We start from the raw sequence: 15,619 nt of genomic DNA, 5'->3' as shown, positions 1-15,619 counted from the left end.
GGGCACAAGCCCAGAGAGGACAGAGCCATTGTCCCTTCAGCAGCCACTGTGTCTCCATTATGCAGTCCAAGGCATAGAGACCTCCAACAGCACAGGACTCCATCACTTTGCTTTACACTGGGATGCATCTTGCCTTGATGATCCCACTACAGACCATCTGATGGTAGTTTCACATAGGTTAGCAAGCTCACATGTGTAGCCATTTGAAAGCCTGGTTCATTTATCCATAGTTCATTCAAGAATGCTCTTTGCTGGAAGGTTATACATTAGCAGCTCTCTACAATTAGCCCAACTTGGCCAGCCACTAATTCACTCTTAATATCAAGCTCCCAGGTTAGAGGAACTAAAAATATTTTTTCTTTTAGGCAGCTTTGCCCTTCTACACACACAGCAGTTTTTCTATTTGAGCCTGTGATCATGCAAGAAAGATTTCTGATTTCCTGTGAAAATCATATTAATGGAGTAAACTGGGGGGGGAAACAACCTTCTCACCATGTCATTGGCTTCAATATTTACACACTACTGTTGCCAACTAGCAAGAACAGAGCACAGAGAACAAAACCCACACATGATTGCTCTGGCTTGTGGCATTTCCATAGGAACACTGCAAGAGGTGATCTGAAAAGCAAGCAATGAGAGCAGAGCCTGGCTCACGAGTGTTTCTGCATGGAGCACACTGGTCTCCTGTGAACAGCAATCCAGTGCCTCTGCTTTGAGTTTTCAGGGGTAAAGCTCCCCAGCCGCTCATAATGTCAGGAAGCTGCAACGGAAGTCTAGGGTAAAAATGATTGTTGTTATTAATGGACTGATTTCTATGGCACCCAAAGGGAATCTGATCGCTGTGTGTCCAGCAGCCCTCCCAAGCAGATGCATTTCAGAGGATGATCCATCACCTGCAACACATGACAGAGTTTGCTTTAACCTACATCTACCACTGCTATTGCTTAAAAAAGGAACCTATTTAAAAATAATAAAAGATAGAAATTTCCCTCTGTGCACAGAGAATTTTCCCCACTGCACACCGTGCAGTGTGCTTTTGCCTTCAGAAAATATCGCCTGCTGGACAGTCGCTTCTCCTTGTGGTGAGAGAACATGGGGTCCTGATGAGGGGTCATGACCTAAGGGTTAGTCTAGAGAGTGTGACCACAGGGTCATAGGATTTCACAGTACTCGAGAACCTGGAGGCCTCTTCCTCTTAATCGTCTGCTTAGTTACAGTTACCACAAATACCACAAAATCACCAATATGCCTATGATTAATAATGCAAATATGAATGAACATATATATATTTATATATGTCTCATGCTCTTACGTATTACTAGCATCAATCAATTACAGTCTCAATCAATAGGATGCTATCAATCAATGATGGCATGAATTAGTAGTGTAGTACTATCAATGACAAGCACAACCAAGTGGTGCTGTATTCTTACCTATTACCACAACTTGTCACTAGAAAACAATGAGCATATATACTGATATATCTAACATCAGTAGGAAGCGAATTAGATTTCAGAAGGAAATATCAAAAGGGGAGGGACGAATCAATTAGAGGTGGGGACTACACCCCCAGCTATCCCCAAAAGAGGGGATAACAGACTGAACTGAAAGCAAAACAGAGATACTTTCTTCCTGGGGTCAGCCAGGGGTCAGCAAGACATCTGTGGTGATAGCCCAAGATCCTGTAGAAAGTTTGTGTGGGGTTCTAGCAGAAAGCTCGGAGTGACACAGGACCTCAGTTTTGGATAAAATAAACAGAGTTTTTAAATAATATACAGACATAAGAGGGCATAGAACATCCTTCTTCATGCAGTCAATAAATGCTGCTAATGTCTGATTTCACCTGTAACAGCCAACACATTATGCTGTTTTCTGCTCTTTCAGAGCAATTTTATTTTCCCAGACTGTTTTCCACTGTATTTTCCCAGACTGTTTTTCTCAGGTGATAAGCTGGTTTTACCCTCATTTTTTCTGCTTATTTACAAAATTTCAGGACGTCTTTGGTGCCTAGGCACCTGCACTTTTCGAAGGTGTTTCTAGTTCACAAGCCCTATCCTTAGAGGGGATCCCATTCTTCAGCAGTGCCAGGCTGGCTGTCCTTCCTTTGTCAGTACTTTTCAGCAGATGATTTCTTCTCTTCAGTAATTTTCCCCTTCTAACCAGGCCATGTTTATGACTGATCACATTACAGGGCTGGGCTGGGAGAAGATCGAAATGCTTACCAGGCTGTGAGGTACCTGCCGAGCAAGCTGCATGTGGGATAAGAAATATCCCGAGCCATTTCACACCAGCAGCACTACTGGTGAGGCCTGGTGACCAGCATCACGCCCCCTGATACCCAACTCCTCTGTAGTGGGTTTCTCTTCTCTTCCAAGCCCCTGTGCTTCAAAAAGATCCTGCCCTCCCTTCAAATCTGGATGAAATTCACCATGAGTGCTAAAATTACTGTGAGAACAAAAATGATAAACTGACCAATGGGATAGATGCAAACTTTGTTTCCCTAGGAAAGTGAACCTAGGAACAGAGGGGCAGCTATGTCTGACATGCTTAATGGTGGAAAAAAGTCTTTAATTTTAAAATTGCAGTGATGTCAAAAATACAGCACTCTGTAATTGAGGCTTCCCTAAATTTCAACAAGCCACATCAGCATTTTGTTCTGTGCTTTTTTTCTCATGATTGTAATGTTCCTAGTGGAATGTAGTGAGTTCTGTGTGCTCCAAGAAGCCAAAAGAGAGAAAAACTTGGGGCTTTAGGAAAAGAGTTTCACCCTCCACTCCTGGGCCCATTGCAGGTTTTACTTATCCTCACTCTGTCCTCTCTGTGCTTCTCTGAGCTCAAAATTGTCACCAGATCTGATGCTCAGTGCAAATAAACCACATTTCTCCATAAGAGATTTGTGTAGGAACCAGGACAGGCTCTATGTATGCTTCCTGAATGGAGAGCATGGGAATGTGTTGTTTTCTCAGCTCACCAGCAAATGCAGCCAGGCTTTGTGTGAGAAGATCATAATTGACTTTTGGATACAGATTAGGAGTAAAATAGCTCCTTTAAAAAAAGGGGACAACCGGAATGAAGAGTTGGTGAGGGATGTCCTAGGCAAAGTGCACCCAAGTGACACTTAGGCAATGCAAGTTATACACATCTCTGATCTGAGGAACTGAAGATTAGCCTACAGAGATGGTCAACTTATGTTTAGTCAATAAATAATGGCAATGATAAATAATTTTTTGCTTTTAATTCCATACAAAAAGTCTTTTCTGTCTGCAGACCAGTATGCTGGCACATCTTAAGCAACCATGGTGCTTACCTCAAGCAGCCAGAGGAAGTGAGCTGGGTTTTCTTGCCCTTGCCTTTACCTCAAAACATTTCACACCTTCTCAAACACGTCTGCCCAGAGCTGCTGAGGGTGAGCGAGAGGGCATCACTCACACAGGGCAGACTGCAGAAGCACACGCTGGCCCAGGTTTGGGTAAAATCTATAGTGAATGCAAACATCTGAAAATTGCCTGTGGGCTAGGCAGCCCAAATTATGGGGACAAACCCACACTTTGCATGTGAACAGGATGAACTGGACATTGAAGTCCGTCCCTGAGTCTGAACACCTAAGGCACTCAGGCTGCTCTTCCCATGGTCACCCCAGTGCTGCAGTAGCACAGGGCAGGGAGCTGTGAAGTCAGAGGTTGCAGAATGTGCAGCATTTTATTTGAGATTTCTCCCCCTAGCTGGCTCTGTTTAGTGTGCACAGAGGCAAATTTGCCTGTGTTCAGGCAAATTTTGGGGATTGTATGTGCTGGGGAACAGCTGGAAAACCAGTGATTTATAGTAAATGGACATGGTAGCTCTCAAAGGAAAACATATCTCTCCTCTGAGTATGTGCTATGGATTTCTGCAAGTTAAAAAGCAACACCTGTCTTGGAGACCACCCAGTCTCCTACAACCAGCACTAAAGGAGACTGCATCCAACAGAGCCCATCTCCCTGCTCGCACCCATGCTGGTTTTAAGGTACTGGTTTTTTTCTGGACTGTTCAGGCTTGGGCTGTCAGATGTGCAGCCCTTATCAAAATTTTGTGGTGCTCTTGGTAGGGCTTTCAAAAGGATGATACACAGAAAACCTTACAAATATTTAAAAAATGACTTGGAGTGATTTTTATGGGGTTTCCAGTTCCTAAAAATATTTTGCACGGGTTTGCTATAAATGACTTTGGGGGATTTTACTCTGACAACTTCCAGTGAGATTTATTCTTTGCAAAGGGCAGACCAAAAAATTTCCCGTGAAAGCATTGTTTTTGAAGATAAACTGGAACTTTATTTAAATAAAATCTTCCAAAAAATACATCTTTTCTTTTAAAATTGCTGTTTTTCCTTGAAACAGTGATGCTAGAAAGCCCCCACATTTTCAGCAGTTTTTGGTGAGGAAGAGTCGTTGCCAGCTGCTAAAAAAACAAATAGCTTTTTAACATTTTGAATGGAGTTTTCATCAAAAGGCAATATTTTCTACAGAAAATTCTAATTAAAGTGATGTTCATTTTTTTGTCAGACCTGTCTGCAGAAACTCTCTCTTTCCTGTATCTCACAATCTCTATATTCCCCAGCTGGGAGAGCGTGTTAGAAAGCCCCAGCCAGCACTTTGCAGAGACCCAGCCTTTGCACAGGATTATTCAAGGTGAAGCCTGGCACAGACCTGACAGTTTGTGGTTTTCGTGTGAATTAGCAGCCTCACTAAACAACACCTGTGACTTCAACAATCTACCTCATCTCCTTGAAGGCTTTTCTGCTAAATGAAGTTTTTATCAGGGTTATCCTTCTGGTCAACTCCAATATAAAACAATCACAGAAATGAACCTCTGCAAACATACAGTGCACAATTTCCTTTCATATCTTTATTGTAGTTTATTGCAATTTGCATGCATTTTGTATCAAAAATTATTTTGCTGTTAGTGTCACATGTTGCTCATATTTAACAACAATGCAACCATTGCCAAATCTCTGTGCCCAGCTCAGCAGACTTCCACATTTCTGCCACAAATTAACTGGATGGTAGAATGTATTTTGAAGCTTACAAGGTGGAGATACTTCCCCAGGCATTTGTTGGCATGAGTCATGTTTCTCATGGAAAAGCGCTGTATATAGGAAATAATGAAGAGATGAGGATTCAATTAATATTGAATTTTTGAAAATGCCACTGCTAATGTTAATACAAACAGTATCATTAAGGTCTGGTAGGATCAAAAGGAGACCTGCCTCTTGGAAACACTCCCGACCCCAGGACTGCTACGGAGTTAATAGTCTATAATAGAATCTATTCATGCTCCTAGATTAGTCTGTCAAAGACAATTAATCAAAATACAATAAGCTTTTCTTCCCAAAATAGAAACGTATACACAATTAATGGGATAGTTGTATCACTGAAATTTTACAGGAGTTTTCTTCTTGTATTTTGCTGAAGTTACAGGTTGAGGCCAGGGACATAAGGTCAAATTTATGAAGTGTGAAAGGCCACTTGAAGGAAAAGCCAGAAATACACTTTTATATGAACTTACTTAAAACCATATACAACCAAATACTGATACTTACAGAGGCTGCATTATTTATACACTTTTCATCCTTTGGAATGTGTTTGACAAATGCAGTAAACAGGCAGGGGTGTCTTCTGCCATCATTGAAACACGTGTAATCTCATTGACTTTATTGACACTGTATCAATATCGTTGAGGACAGAGTTTGCACCATTCAGCAATCTCATTTTTGAAGGTAATTGGAAGCATCTCTGAATTGAAGGAAAGGGCTTTTTTTACTAGAATCTATTTTTGATACAAAAGTATTACTTCATAGTCTGTAGCTGGTCTTGCTATTGTTTCCTTTCTTATGCAAAGCAAATTTATAGGCACTTTTTATGAAAAGGAACTACAATGGAGTCAATTTTATAGCAAGAAATTTTAGAGATAAATATTTCTTTCACTGCTGACTCAGAGATGGTATCAACCCATTGGCAGTTAACTTACACAGAATTGATAAAGAAGAGTTTTACCTCACCCTCTCTTAAAAGATCAGGTGAATGTAAATCACTTATTTGATCACATTTACACCTAATCATGCTTGATTCATTTAACTGGAAAAGACCCCAAAGGCAGGAGTCATTCTGTGGGATGGTGCAGCATGGCTGTGCCTCCCTCCCTGGCACTGAGTAAGCAGTTCCATCCTCCTCAGGGTCCCTGCATGGTGGCAGTGCCAGATGTGTGGCTTGGAGCTGGAAACAAATGCTGCTCCGTGTCCCACAGGCAGCTCCATTGCCCGGCGTTTCTCCTCCACCTTGTGTTGCTCCCAACCTGTGATCTTCTATGGGGCATGCCTTGAAAGCCTGAAATTTACTTTTTGATTTTGTAGTGAAAATGAATGTTTAAATGTCAGGAACCCTTTGGACTGAAAATCATAGATTCTGGCTCTCTGTGGCAGAGAAGTTGGGCTATGAACATAAATGGGCCATGCGCCAGTTTCTGCACTGACGCACATGCCAATAAATTATATGACTGGAGCATGCTTTTGCAGATGATTTTACATTTAGTTATAGTCCCAGAAATTCATGTTCATTGTCTGAGGGCTTTGGGACGTAAAGACAGGACTATAATAGAGGGTTTGATCCTGCCAAATTTTTAAGTATGCCTTTTCCTTTTCAAAGGTGCTGCCTTTCCACAGGCTTAACATTTTTTTGCTGCTGGTTCTCTGATGACAGGAAGTCTTACTGCCTCTGAATACCTGTCACTGCCATGCAAAGCCATTGGCCATGCAGTTAAATCTTCCCTCTGCCTTTTCTTACCCAGCAGGGAAGCACAATGGGAGAGGCTTGGAGACAGTACAAAATTGTAGTTGAGGCATTTGTTTCTCATTATATTTGCCTTTCCCAGGAATACAAGTGGCAGCTTGCCATGAATTAGGTCTGCTCAATAATTCAGCGCCCGAATAATCAGAAGACAGCAGTCAGAGCTATGATGGATAATGGCCGGATGTCACATGTCACTGTTGGGTCTCCCCAGTCTATCACCAGCCGCTGTGACCATCAATCACGGTATTCCACTTACCTGCCTACCTCCACTGACAAGCTTGCATTGAAGTGATGGTTAATTTCCTGTCAGTAGGTCCTCCATGACCTGGGTTCTGCAGAGATGTGCCATTCAGCTCTTCTTAGGCAAGAGCTGACCTAAGGCAAGGTAGGAGTGCTGGGTTAAACTTTCTAAGTTGCAGAAAATGCAACTTCTTTGTAAGCTGAGGAACTTGGCCAAAACTTAACAAAGCTCTGTTGTCTTGATAATAGATAAAGTTGTTGTACTCTCTGAAAATATCACTGTGTTTGTAAGAGTCAGACTTGGTCTCCGGTGGTCTTCAAAATCCATATCACCCCAGTCACAGCACTTCCTAAGTCAGGATTCCCACTCTGGGAAAAGAGATTTTTCAGATCATGAAACTACAAGTAACTGGCTTAAGAAATATACAAGCTTTTGTTATCTTAAACCTCCTGCTTTTGTTGTGCATGCTTTCTCATTTTACTTCTTAAGGAAAAGAGAACACAACCTTCAAAGTTGATGAGTGAAGATGCACAGCCAAGTGTATCCTCGAACTCTTTTTAAATGAGCATGGTGGTGGTGGGATGACTTTGGGTGCTAAGGGCACCAGGCTCTGGTGCCTGGATGTTCAATACCCAGCTCCCGTCAGTGGCACTTTCTTCCTAGGATCAGCAAGATCCCCGTGAGTTTGCTTGCTAACAACTTGTGTGCTACAGTGGATACTTTCTGACTCCCAAGCCTGACATATCTCATATTTGAATGTCCTGAAGAGATTCTTTTGGATTGTCTGCCCAAAACCACCACTGGGAAACTGCTTGATGAAGGTCAGTTTTAGACGTTTCCAAAACCAAAGGATGACAATGTTAAACCACTCTGAGTCACACAGACCTATTTCAAGAACCTATATTGATGTTGTCTGTGGTGATTTCTTCAGTGCAGGTTTTAATTTTAATCTCTCATAGGCTTTATGGAATAGGAGTTGAACAGGTGTCCTAAGAAGACTCACACGTTTGGCTGTTAGTTGGGCCAGCTGAAAATAGGAATTCTATCTTGCAAAACATTTTGAGATGTTAACAGTTATTTTAGTCACACTTATGATTGAAAGGCTGTTGAAATTTTTCAGAAAAAAATCAGGGAAAAGAGAGTAAGTGTTTATTAAGGCATTTACTCACCTGGCAAGGGGAGTCACACTCAAGTGATGCTTAGTCTTGTGCATTAAGAACATCAGTCTCATTATCAGTCTCTTTCTCCATATAATCAGAAATATAACTCAGAAATATAATTCTTTCTCCTAGGAAGAAAGCACCATTGATGGGAGCTGGGTATTGAACCCCAAGATGTTACTAACAAAAGTCGGTAAAAATACTGTCGTATTTCCTTGAATAGTTTTGGTTTCAATGGAACAGCATTTTTTGGTGCAAAACATTTAATTGAAAAGTTCCTATCCAGCTCCTGTGTTTACATCCTCTTCAAGCATTACAGGCTTCTGGGCAGTCAATTGGATGAAAACAATGCTAGCTATAATTTTATTTTGTCTTTGAGTTTATTCAAGTTAAAAAACCCAGTTGCATATGACATTAATTATATATTTTATGTATTTGGTCTCATTCTGAACAACAAGCCATAGCTTGGTTGTTTACATAGGTTTTTTTTAAAAAAAACTTGCTTCATCTGGACTGTTAGTGAGCAAAAATCTACTTTGCTTTCCTTTTCCTGCATTTTAAATCAATGAAAACAAAACCAAACAGAAAATGCTCTGAGAAGCACTGTGATGAAATAAAATAGAAGAAGGTGCTGTTAATGCAGGGTATTTGTATGCGACAGTGGAAGAGGAATTCCTGCCTATATTGTTCCATGTAGAGCGTACAAGTGACAAGTGCTGTGACTCACATGGGTGCAACATCTGCCTGGACATTTTGGTGTGCCACCAGGCACTGCCTGGCTCAGCAGTGCACAGGGAGGAGTGACACTGCCCCACAGCTTCACTCTTCCCAGTGCCCACCTCCTGTACTGGCACTGTGGGTTACTGGCACCAGCATGGGCTGTGGGTGCTGAGACTTCCTCACTTCAGCCATCTGCAGGGACTTGGGCTTTCTGGCACTGCTGGATCTTGAGCCACACTCCTCTTATTGCCTGAGAAACTACAGGGGGCACTGGCAGCACATCCTTGGAAGCATGTTTGCATGCAGCTTTTAATAAGATTGTCAGGAAAAAAGGAGGTGTCTTGGTAAGGCTGCATGAGGTTGGAAAAAAACTGGAGATTTGATGGTTGTCCATTGATCCATCACTTTTATAAATGTGCTAAAAAGATGGTAACTTGACTGAAACTCACCAATCCCATTCATGTTTACACCCACTCCCTGGTGCTAGAGTTTAACCCAGCATTTAGCTGAAATCTTTCAGGAATGCAAATATTCAACAGCTTCCTTACTCTTGACTGGCCATCTCCTTATATTCTTGAGCTTTTATTTTTCTTCTAAAATATTCTGACTGTAACACCTTTTTTTCCTAGTATTTCATTGAATGAAAATATGACTAAGTAGAGTGAGAGGAGAGCCCAAGAATTATATCTTTCTTCTGACCAGCCCTGAGCAGATCCTCCTACTGTTGTTTCTTCTTTGTCTTGGGAAATTCCCCTTTAGGGGGAATGCTGGGTGTAGACATTTTCAGAAAATGCTGTCAGCACAACTCCTGCAGAGCTGCAGGAGGAAGGGAGGGGACCGGGGGAGTGTGGTAGGGGCCCAAGCATTTTTGGTAAAACAGTCAAAGCATAGAGTTGCAGTATCAGCGGTGAGATGTTTGTCAACTACAGGAAAAATGTTTCCATTTCCTACCACAGGTCACAACACTTAATAGCATCATTGACATGAACGCCACTAAAGGCCACAGCAGCCCGGTATGCAATGCTTGTCTGGGATCATCTGCAACAAACCCCACTCACCTGGACCAGCAGGAAGGCCCAGAACTCAATGAGCAAGATTCTTGAACAGGACAGAAGAGGAGAACTTCCCGATTGAGCAGAAAGGATGCAGGGACAAAAATGCTGAGCTGCAGGCTGAGACGAGTGCTGTGGGGGATGGCTCTCTCACCACACACCAGTATGAGCAGGTGCAGCAAAGCCTTCTTGTGAAGACTGGCTGTGTTAGCTGCCACACAGCTGCCTTATGTAAGATTCAGCTCAGAGCTGGAGCACCTACGCTGAAGTGTTTGCACAGAGATGTCAACACCTGAGCTCTAAGGACATTTCTCACGTTGCTTGAGATGCTACAGGAAATCTGAGACACCTACAAGGAGGTGGCAGATGCAACACAGGACCTCCCAGTACAGCACATCGAGACCTGAAATAACCTCCTGAAGCATCCAGTTTGGCACTCAGCAACTGGGCCATGTCCAAGGTTATTTAACTTCCCAATACAGTCAAGGGACTCTAGGAAATAATTTGGTTTGCCAAGAACTAGACTCCTAATGTCATGGCCAGGCTGACTGTACTGATAAGGTTTCCATTACAGGGACCATAGGTACCCAGCTGACATGAAGATAACTAAATGTAGATATTCTAGTCTTCCAGTCCTCAATCAAGAAAATAAAAATAAAAGATCTGTGCATGTCAAAAGCACACTGCCACCTCAAGCTAAGCTCTTGCTAGTAGCCTGATCTACAGCAGCAAGGCCAAAAATGTCCTGATGTTAACTACAGTTGCTGGTGACTCCATTGTCCCTCAACAGGCAGGTTGCTACCAGAGTATTTAAAAGTCAAATCAAAGGATAATCAAGGGAAATTAACTCTCTGCAAACAATAGACCTGGGCTGGTCTTCTTGAATGGGCTGAACTAGTCTTTTTTCAGTATGCCCCAAGCACTGCATGAGGAGTTGGATAAAAGAGATTAATTTTGAGCGGCTGTAGACCTCCTCCAACAGGACCAGGTTCCAGTGAGCCATCTGAGTGTGTCACAAAGGGGCTCAGTACTGCTCCTAATCCACTTCTTGTGCTGATTGAAGAAAGCATCTGATTGATGATCTGGGACCCTATCCATGGCTTGTTGGCCAAAGCACGTCTCACTCCAGATATGTTTTGTGCACACCAACCCTATCACTAAGGTATTTTCTGAAGGACTACTCCCTCCTCTAAGCCTAGGGCTTCTGAACATGATGACTTCCTTCCACCTTAGAAACTAGATTGTATCCTACTGATACCCTCATTTTTGCTCAGCTGCTTCTCACCTTTTCACCCCTACATGCTTGCCCAGGAGCTGCAGTCTGAACCAGCGCAGTGTCTTTGAAACAAGGCTCTGTTTTGGAAGAAGAAGAGAGGATGGAGTACAAGTTGTTCCAGGAAGCAAGCATAGGCTTGGTTTGAGTCTGCAATGGCAAAAAGCTAGTTCCCTCTGAAATAATAAAAGGGTATTTTAAAGAAACTCGTCTTGGCAGGGCTGTAAGCTGATTTATGAAGGCAGGTGTCAAGTGGCTGTGAAACTGCTGGAGCCATGGCAAAGCATATTTTATTGTTGCTTTTGTGGTTTTGTATCTTTTTCTAAAAATCCCCAAACCAGTCTAAGCAGAAGTACTGTGCTAATAGGGAGTTTAAACGGATTTGAGGGAGTTCAAGATTTCTGTGTAATTCCAAGGCGTGACAAGCCAGAAAACTTGCCAGTTTTATATACTGACTCTGAAAACCAGTATAAAGTTCAGCAAACAGTGAATGTTCTCAGCAAAGGAGATGAAAAATCCATTGTTAAGAAGTTGCTGCACCTGCTGCAGTGATATGTTTTCCTTAAAATGTTCTTATGTTGGCTGGGCCCATGACTTATGCACATGAAGAGCGGTCACGGTGCCTCTTTCTAAATGTTTGCATGGGGTAATGGAGGTTTCTGTGATTCAGGCAGGGAAAACTGACTGTGTTACATTTCCAAATGATGCCTGAGCCCCCTTTGCCAAGGTGAAAACAATTCTGCAAAGAGTAGGGCAACACAGCAACCAGTCTTAATGTCAGCAATGCCACCTTGTTTATTTATTCTAGATAGAGGCTGTTTACATTTTATGCTACTATAACACACATGCTTCCCTATAGGTGCTCTGCATGTGTTGGGCATAAATATGATGCTCTCACCACAGATTCTGCATTCCTTGGGTGTGTTTACAGCCACATCTGTGCCCTTCTCCAGGCAGGTCAGACCTGTGAGCCAGTGGCAGACAAGTAAAGCTGCTGTTAGTGCACACTGGGGCAGTTCCCTGTGAGGCTGTGCCATGCCAAGGGGGGCATCCAGTCCTGTGCTGGCAGGCAGAGATGCTCTGGCTGGGCTTGTATGTAACCTTGGGTAAAAGGAATCTGGTTGCATGTGCTATCCTTCCTTCAAATTCCCCATGAACCAGCATGAGAAAATGAAATCTAAGGTGTATTTTGAGAACGGGGAGCCCTTGGAGGGGAGCTGTGTAAGCAGCTGACAGTCACCTGCCTTTGTCCTGCTCACATGGAGTGCAGAGATGTCTGCCAGGAAACACTGCCCAGGGCAGGGTAGTTCAGCCTGCCTGCTAGCTGAGAGGGAATGAAGGGAGGGGATGTGGGGTGAGGTGAGCTGACCTGCTGCAGGAGGACATTTCTGGCCTTGCTGCCGTCCTGCTGTGCAGTTACAGGTTCTACCCACCCCCACGTTGGGAAGTAAAACTGGCAACTTGTGACTTTGTAGGAGTATTTCTTAAAGAGGGCTGTTGCTCCTGCCCTAGCAAAACTCATCCTACCATTCCATTGGTCTTTCAAAAAAAAACATCTGTAAGACAAGGATATCAGCTATATAAACTGCTGGACTACTTGCAAAATAAAAAAGCTCTACTTTTTCCTCAGCTCAAGCATAAGCTTTTCCTGCAGCCTCTCCCTGCCCTACAAACCATCAGACACTGCATTTTTTTCATCAGATCTGCAGCCTGCTTTTTAGATCTACAAGATCAGCATCACTGGCATGAATATTCAAAAATAATCTAGGCAGGTGTTTGGGTTATGACAACCTCAGCTGCAAAATTTCTGGCCCTGTGGCAGTGGAATGATCTCAAATCCTCACTATATTCTGATTGCAACATTAAATGTGCTCTTTTTTCTTTATGCAGTGGAGTCTTTTTCAAAGGAATGACTCCATAATAAATAATAAATATATAAATTTAAATATTATGTGCATGCCTGAAAACCATAGCACACAGCACTGAGAGGAAATATTCTGGGTTGGAAAATCTTTTGCTGCACGAGTCAGCTATCCAGATAATGGATCCTTAGAAGTATGTAGGACAAATAGCTCTATGAACCATCTGGGACTCACTCAGCAGTGGGAAAAAGACTGTTAGGCTTGCAAGATCAGCACACAAGAGTGATTGCTGATCAGTCACTGCTGCTTTGCAGAGGAAACAAAGGCTTTAGCATTTAAGCTATTAATAGATTTTACCTAGTCCAAGTGTTGCAAGATGCATTAATTTCCCCAGACCATAAATTCAAAATTTGTTAGACACTTTTGTAGATTGTGGTTTTATGATAGGCTTAATTTTCATTCACTTGTTCCCATGTTTTTCATGTGCCAGCATTAAGTTCTGTGAAGTGCCTGGCGGAGCCACATCTGGTTTGAAAACTAACCACATATAAAACACTGCAAAAATCCTTTTCAGATCATAATTTCCTGACTCAACTCATCCCACAGCTAAAGGGACACTGCTGCAGGAACAGAAGGGAACAAGGGGCTGGCATCAGGGGTTTTTTTGGTGTTAGCATCCACTAAGAACATTTTATGCTGATTGTGGAAGCTTAATCTTGTTGGGCTGGATGCTTTTCTTCAATTTCAAATTACAGTGGAATGAAAGAATAGTTAAAAAAAGTTATGATTTTAATCAGTTACCAATGCATTATTTCAGTCTAAACCTGATTTGTGATTGCTTCTAACAGGGAAAAATGCCTATTACTTCCAGATTAAAAACAAAGATGACAAAGAACAATAAAATAATGATTTCACAATCAGGCAGGTGAGATTTTGTGCATTGCCCCCATAAGGTTGCAATTTTGAATTACATACTGATGTATTTAACAATGGCTAACTAGATGTCTAAAGGCACAGCTCCTTGCAGAGCCTCTTGTGTCCCATGCTAATTTAGCTCAATCTGAGAAGCAGACCAAACACATTAACGTTTGGAAACACTTAAAAAACTCACCTCTGGTAAACTGGGAATGGAATTCAGCTCCAAATAAAGGAACATGCTTGTGGGTGTATGTAGGAGTCTGTCTGAGCACTGTGTGTGCAGGCTGTCTTCCCGCCTAGCAGAGATGGATGGTATGGTTGCAGGAAGGAGTTATCTGGAATACAGGGTGCAGTGACCTGCCAGTGGGACCAGTGGCTCTGACAGAGGATCTTCAGGATCAGTGCCCTCTGCCATTTGGGGGCTGGGGTTTATACAGCAGAATTAGAAACCTCTGCTCATATATCTAAATCCTTCCCCTAGCACAAAGTCAGCCTGGTTCAGCTGGCTGCCCACCAGAAGCAGGTCCAGCTGCCCATACACAAGTACCTAGTGCTATTCAAGGCACTTTCTAGCACCCAGAACACGGCATGAGGTTGGCAGATGTGACACAGCTCTTCTAGGAAACCTCTCTCTATGCCTGGGGTAGCAATGTGATGGTGGATGGGATTTCACTTGGTGCTGAATGCCTCTTTTGAGGCAGTAAAGGCAGCTCCCAGAACTGGTTTTCCCTCCATTCACAAGCTGAGATGAGAACACTGTCATGCTAGACTGGATTTTGGCATTTCAGCTCAAATTCAAGGGCTTCTGGCAATGCTTCTGTGGTGTAAGGTGCTTCTTGATGCCAGCCAAGGCATCACAACCAATTTGTTAAGAAATGAGGATGTTAATGACATGGATCAGCATATAAATTAGTTACTGTTTTGTCTGGGTTCAAAATACCAGGCCTTGCTAGGCTCTGATCCTGCTGTCCTGCATGCCAATGTAATGCCTGGGCTTGAGAGGGATGATTTGATTGAGCAATGAGGTTCAATGAGGGATGTCACAGGACTGAGCTCTAGCAGCCTCCTGGCTCGCAGGGCCCAGTCCTTGAGTCAAACCACCCTCTTCCTGCAGAGGTCAGCATCTGTCCCCAGTGACACACAGCTTTATCTCGAATGATGGTCCTTCCAAAAGTATTTCAACAGCTGGAAAAGCTGACGATCTGCCATTAAACTGTCCTTCTGGAAGCAATAAAGATGGAGCAAAAGTAGTATGAGTGCTCTGCTCTCTGTAATGAGTTGTGCTTTCCAAATGGTTGAGCCTGTTACTTGCCATCTCCATTTTACATTCATTTTAGTGGTTCCCACTAAGGCCTACTTATGTAAGACACTGAAACATAAATAAAATCTTACTGATGTCAAATTTACAAAAGCAAATGAACAGCACTAATGCAGTGGGGAAAATGCTGTGCAGTGTGTGCCACGCTGTGTAGTCCACTGTGCTCTGAGCTGCTCTCTCCGAGGCATGACACAAAAAATCAGGTCACCCTTGGCAGGAGATGTAGTTAGAAGTGCGTGGTATTGAAAAAAGGG

General features: G+C 42.8%; 1 long non-coding RNA gene across 1 annotated transcript; it reads right to left on the bottom strand.

The window, feature by feature from the left end:
• Positions 1-4,866: 4,866 nt before the first annotated feature.
• Positions 4,867-14,427, bottom strand: LOC119708406. Its single transcript, XR_005259069.1, has 3 exons — positions 14,241-14,427; positions 7,078-7,196; positions 4,867-5,121 (listed from the first exon to the last, which is right to left on the bottom strand). It is a non-coding gene; the product is annotated as an uncharacterized LOC119708406 (long non-coding RNA).
• Positions 14,428-15,619: the final 1,192 nt, after the last annotated feature.

This window comes from Motacilla alba, chromosome 1A (assembly GCF_015832195.1).
Source record: "Motacilla alba alba isolate MOTALB_02 chromosome 1A, Motacilla_alba_V1.0_pri, whole genome shotgun sequence".
In the NCBI taxonomy this organism is placed as follows: domain Eukaryota; kingdom Metazoa; phylum Chordata; class Aves; order Passeriformes; family Motacillidae; genus Motacilla; species Motacilla alba.
This window is presented reverse-complemented; position numbering and strand designations above follow the sequence as displayed.